Source organism: Moschus berezovskii, chromosome Y (genome assembly GCF_049115385.1).
Source record: "Moschus berezovskii isolate FMDL1 chromosome Y, NW_MosBer_1.0, whole genome shotgun sequence".
NCBI classification, from domain to species: Eukaryota; Metazoa; Chordata; class Mammalia; order Artiodactyla; family Moschidae; genus Moschus; species Moschus berezovskii.
The window spans coordinates 31,645,635-31,650,282 of NC_142489.1; the positions used below are offsets into that span (position 1 = coordinate 31,645,635).

A 4,648-nucleotide genomic window follows, 5' to 3' on the forward strand; every position below is an offset into this window, starting at 1 on the left:
TGGGCTTTATCCCAGGAATGCAATGATTCTTCAATATCAGTATATCAATCAATGTAATACAGCACATTAACAAACTGAAAAAAAATGAATATCTCAATAGATGCAGAGAAAGCCTTTGACAAAATTCAGCATGGATTTATGATAAAAACCCTCCAGAAGATGGGAATAGAAGGAACATACCTCAACATAATAAAAGCTATATACAGCAAACCCACTGCTGCTGCTGCTGCTAAGTCACTTCAGTCGTGTCCTACTCTGTGTGACCCCATTGACCGAAGCCCACCAGTCTCCCCCTTCCCTTGGATTCTGCAGGCAAGAACACTGGAGTGGATTGCCATTTCATTCTCCACTTCCCTATGCAAAATCCCATTCATGAATGCCTGTGCAAAACATTTCAAACAAGGGCAATGTATGATCAGACAAAACACCACAAGTTAACAGGCAGTATATGTCATCTTAACATTAAAAATATCAAAAATTACGTATTAACTGGTCTTACTTGTGATATGACATGACTGAGCAACTTAACTGATCTGAATTGAACTGACAGGAAGAAACCTCGTATGGTTTACAATGCTGTTCTTAATTCCTAGGGTTTTAAATCTACGTGACACTAAAAATATCCCAGTATTTTGGTGAGTATTTTGGTACCTAATCGCTCAGTTTCTTATATATTATTTCTGGTATGGGAGTAGTAAGCTAAAGAGGCTCTAATTTTGTCATGCTTGTGGGCTTTTCAGTATTCTTGTGGGAGGCTTCATTAGACTTGTTCTTCATTAAGCCTATGCTAATATGACAAACCCACAGCAAACATTATCCTCAATGGTGAAAGATTGAAAGCATTTCCACTAAAGTCAGGAACAAGACAATGGTGGCCACTCTTACCACTACTGTTCAACATAGTTCTGGAAGTTTTGGGCACAACAATCAGAGCAGAAAAATACATAAAATGAATCCAAACTGGAAAAGAGGTAAAACCCTCATTGTTTGCCAATGACATGATCCTCTACTCAGAAAACCCTAAAGACTCTACCAGAAAACTACTAGAGCTAATCAATGAATACAGTAAAGTTGTAGGATATAAAATCAACACACAGAAATCCCTTGAATTCCTATATACTAATAATGAGAAAATAGAGAAATTAAGGAAACTATTCCATTCACTGTTGCAACGAAAATAATAAAATACTTAGAGATATATCTACCTAAAGCAACAAAAGGCTTCTTTTTTTTTAATTTCTAGACATTTATTTCTCTGTGAAAAAGGGGGAAAGGGAATAAAATAAAAACTGCACAACTAACACAAAAAACCACCAGGAGGAAGGGAGGGAGGCAGAGGAGATGGGGGAGGGGCCCCCATGCAGCAGCACTGGCTGGCGACCGGGGTGCTCGCCCCACTCCCCACCTGGCGGGAGCGGCCCCGTCCTCCCAGGGCTCTGCTCCGTCCCACACTGTGCGCCCCCAGCCCCGTGAGGGGTGGACGTGAGAAGTCGGAGTCCCGATCTGAGGGAGGAACCGTGCCGGGGGAGGGACCTGGGGTCAGAGCATGCACGGGGAGTAACAGCCAAGGACCCCCACTGTCCCCCCAGGGAGGGGCCTGGCGGGGGAGGGTGGGCACCGTAGGCCAGCGGTGGGTCCTCTTCCAGCATCAGGGGAGAGACAGAACAGTCAGAGCCTCCTGGGCGAAGTACTTGACGTCCACGTCCTGGTCCTGGGTCAGCTTCTCAAGGACGGGCTTGACCTCGCTCTGCAGCGTGCTGTTGTCCAGGATGCGCCCGATCTTCTACAGGGACTTGGCCACGTTGAAGCGGACGTTGGCAACAGGGTCCCCGGCCATGTGCAGCACGGTGGGCAGTATGTGCTTGGTGGTGATGTCCTGCCCGCAGATCTCAGACAGCACATTGATACAGAAGAGCGTGGTCATGCGGTGCAGGGAGTTGGCGTCCCCAGACATGGCCAAGACCTTCGGGATGATAGTCGCATGGGCCCACTCCTTCCCAAACCTCTCCACCACCTTCTTGAGGTTGCTGGTAGCCCCCTCGCGGATGGCATAGACATGATCCACAAGCCAGGCCATGCACAAAGATTTGAATTTCTCATCAAACAACTCCACCCCCAGTTGTCCCGCCAGCAGAGGGATATACTTGATGATGGCCAGCCGCACCCGCCACTTGGCATCCTCCGCCAGCTCCACGATGGCAGGGAGTAGGGACTTCAACAGCTGCCTGAAGCCGATCACCTCGTTCATGCAGTCCAGGTTGGAGATGATGTTCAGCCGCACCTCCGGGCACTCGTCCTTCAACTGGGCCAGGAAGAGGTGCAGGAGGTCCTTGATCGTGCTGTCTTTGCCCGGGATCGAAAAGAGGCCCATGATGATGGAGGCCAGGGCTGACTTGAAGAGATGGTTGGCATCAGACACCAGCTCCTTGATGCAGGGCAAGATCTGGGTCATGATCACATTCTCCCAACAGTCAGCGGAGAGATTTCCACAGAATTCTTTGACGTTGTGGGAGGCGGCAACCTTCACCTCAGTCAGCCTCACAGTCTTTCATCAGGTTCTGGAAGGAAGGACTCAGGTTCTTCTGGGTGATTTCAGGCCCCACTGCTTTCTGGAGCCCTGTGAACTTGTCGGCCACCATGTAACGGACGCGCCAGGACTTGTCCTCGGTAGCCTGGCACAGGGTGGGCATCACCAGGTCCTCCAGGGCCTCCTGGGGCAGGAATTGGGCGATGTTCACGCATGTCTCCACTGCTAGCAGCCCCATCTCGCTCTTGATGTTGTCCAGCTCCAGCACCTTGGCGAACTCCCCAACCTTGGAGGCTGTGGGTCACAGCACCATGGGGGTGTCATCTGAACATAGGTTCTGGAAGTACTGTTGAAGCTCTGCCTTGATGGCCCTTGACACACGGGGGTAACAGACAGAGAAGAGGCCGCAGGCTGAAGTGTGGGAGGTGAACCAGGCTCCGCCCGCCAGCCACTTCACCAGGGGCACGAAGTGGACCTCAAGGTCGGAGGGGGAGTGCTCATGTGAGATATCCCGCAGGGATTCCATTGCCTTATTCAGCACCACCGTCTCCTCCACCGTGGCCAGCAACTTCAGGGGCAGCAGCAGGCAGTGCATGTACTCGAGGCCACCCAGCAGAGTGGTAAAAGTGCCCAGCTGCTCTGCCAGGTCCAAAAGGACCTCGTCCTCATCGTAGACTGTGTCTGTAAGGAAGGGCAGAAGTTTACCGTGGGCCCTTTCGACCCCAAGGATCAAAGCAATGGTGGACAGCTTCTAGATGCTGTTGGGGCAAAGCTGAACATCCTCGTTGTGGAGCTCGTCTATGAGCACTGTGATGGGGTAGAATGAGTGGTTGCTGTTGGCTGCCGCCATCTTGGGCCTGTCCCCTTCCTGTCAAAACTGAGGCCAGTGCCGTGCTAAAACTGGGATAGGGAGGGGTTGGGCTGGGAGGAGGAAAGGAACAAAAGATTTCTATAGAAAACTATAAGACACTGGTGAATGAAATCAAATAGGACACTAATATATGGAGAAATATACCATGTTCATGGATTAGAAGAATAAATATTGTGTGCCAGGAGCCAGAGAGGGAAATCCTACCCGTGGCAATGGTCAATTGGGGAAGAGGCCTGATGGGCAAAGGCTAATCAGGACTCGAGGAACCCCCTGGACTTACCTGAGCATCTACCCCAAAGAAAACCGGAGTCTGACTGCCTTACTCTCTTACACCTCTTATCAAGTCCTTTAATACTTATGGGGGCTTCCCCCCAACCACCTATCTCTGAAAACATTAATTCAGAGCTGTAGTTTAAAAGTTCTCCTTGGCTTAATAGGAGTGTTCCAATCCAAGCCCCTCTGATAGCTTTCTAACTTGCATGACAAGTTTGTCCGGGCTTTTACAACTATGAATGTGACTGTTTACAGCCTCGAACCATGCAAAGACAGAAAACCTAATATTCTAAAATACAGGAATTTGTTGAAGAAGTAAAAATCATTAGAATAGTAGTAAAAAAGAGATTTCATTGTTGAATCAATGCTTGCTGCAAAGTTTATCTATTGTATCCTTGGAAATTTATTAATCACAAATAGAGAGTATAAGTAGTAGCCTTTGATTTAACCACATCAGATCTTAAGTTAATAAATTCCTTTCCTGTAGCTCACTACACTTTTGCCTTATAGGAATGTAACTTTGTCATGTGTCTAGCACATGACTTTACGAAAATCACTTTAAAAGAATATAAGACTTTTTCTAGCTAACTAACCTTTGTTAGGAGAGAAGGCCATAAACTGTCAGCAGGCCTCCTGGCCAGAAGATGATGTAAACCACCTAAAACTTTTGTTTATCATGAGATATACAAAAATAAGCCCTGATCCTGATAAGGGTCAAGACTGCAGACCCCGCGTGATTTTGGCATGAGTCTATACCTCCCTTTCTCTAGTTTTTATGTGCACAACTTAGGGTATAAAAGCAGCACTGGAAAATAAAGTTTTGGGCCTTGCTCACTGAAGCTTGGTCTCCCCATGTCGTTCTTTCTCTTTTTCTGTCCTTTTCTCTATTCTCCTTTTTCTGGTTGAGATCCTTGGAGTGCTGGGCCCTCTGCGTTTATTTATCTGCCTGGGCTTCTAAGACCCACTCGAGGTGGGGC

The 4,648-nt window shown here is 48.0% G+C and overlaps 1 pseudogene; it reads right to left on the bottom strand.

Annotated features, from left to right (window-relative positions):
• Window positions 1–1,578: 1,578 nt before the first annotated feature.
• On the bottom strand, window positions 1,579–3,377 carry LOC148773093 (serine/threonine-protein phosphatase 2A 65 kDa regulatory subunit A beta isoform pseudogene; annotated as a pseudogene).
• Between the last annotated feature and the right edge of the window lie 1,271 nt (window positions 3,378–4,648).